Genomic DNA, 1397 nt, shown 5'->3' on the forward strand with positions numbered 1-1397 from the left:
TCCTGCACTGTGTATTATTACTATTATTATTATTATTATTATTATTATTTCTGTTATTCATTTGTCATTTAAAATTGTGCAAAAAAAAAAAGGTGGCTTTGTGTGAGTCGAATAGTTTTCAGTGTATAGATTAAACACCAGTCTGTTTAATAATCTATAAACCTGACTGTACATTAAGGAGTACTGATGCACGGGTGCATTTACTTTTTGTCTGAGGACAGTGATGTAGGTTTCCTGTGCAGAAGGTTTTTTTTTTCCTTATTAAATGAAGGATGGATTTAAGAGAAATGCGTCACACTCCTGAATGACAGGGTCTTATATATATATACATGATGCTAATGTTTACTAAATGTTTGTAAGTCAGAGTATCTGTGTCTGAAATGGATAAAGACAATATCTGACACTTAAAACAGGAAAACATGACATTGTTTAAAATGACAAGCTTTCAAATAAAACTGTGTTTTGTTTCCAGTCAGTATAATTGATGATTATTAATATTATTTTTCCATCACTATCAATTCCTGAAACGCCTATTCATTCTCTAGTAATAATTAAAAAGGACGTGTTGATATTAATCAAACACACAAAATCGTTTCCTTTATAAAGTTTTGATTTTTTAAGACATTTTTTTTCCAGAAAATCTTAACTCATAGTGTCAAGAATGGACACTATATACATTTAAGGCTTTCCATTACAGCTGTTACAGCTGTGGTTATGAGAAGTGATTTTTTTCACTCACATTTTTCTTTCTTTCTTTCTTTCTTTCTTTCTTTCTTTCTTTCTTTCTTTCTTTCTCACATGATTGATTTTTCCATGCTCACTCTAACGTTTTCCAAACGAAAATATGATACTGATTCCTCAATTAAGCTGCTTTTTATAAACCACACACACATCAGTCAGTGTCAGAAGGAGATCTGACTGAATGAACACTTCTACTCATGTGTTAAATCACCTCGTGTGTTTTAAATGAGCCGAATCCGAAGTGTTTTTATTGACCCATTTGCTGTGACCCAAAAAAAAAAAAACCCACCAACCCAACCCGCATACACACATCATACACATATCACACACACAGAATGGTGATGGATGTAAATGTACACACATTTAAGGCATTTAATCAATCATATAAAAATTATGCATGCAGTTATACATCATCATGTTCATGCAAAAAAAAAAAAAGAAGAAGAAGAAGTGAAGAAGTATAGGATTACCGGTTACAGGTGTGTTTCCGCTCCAGCTCTGTAGGATACAATCCAGAAAACCCAAAAGAGTGTGTGTGTGTGTGTGTGTGTGTGTGTGTGTGTGTGTGTGTGTGGGTGGGTGGGTGTATGTGGGATGTATTATCTTCTTTATACCACCTTATAAACAGGTGAAAATATCCCAAGAATCCCAAACTG

The sequence above is a fragment of the Neoarius graeffei genome, chromosome 4 (assembly GCF_027579695.1).
Source record: "Neoarius graeffei isolate fNeoGra1 chromosome 4, fNeoGra1.pri, whole genome shotgun sequence".
Taxonomy (NCBI): Eukaryota; Metazoa; Chordata; class Actinopteri; order Siluriformes; family Ariidae; genus Neoarius; species Neoarius graeffei.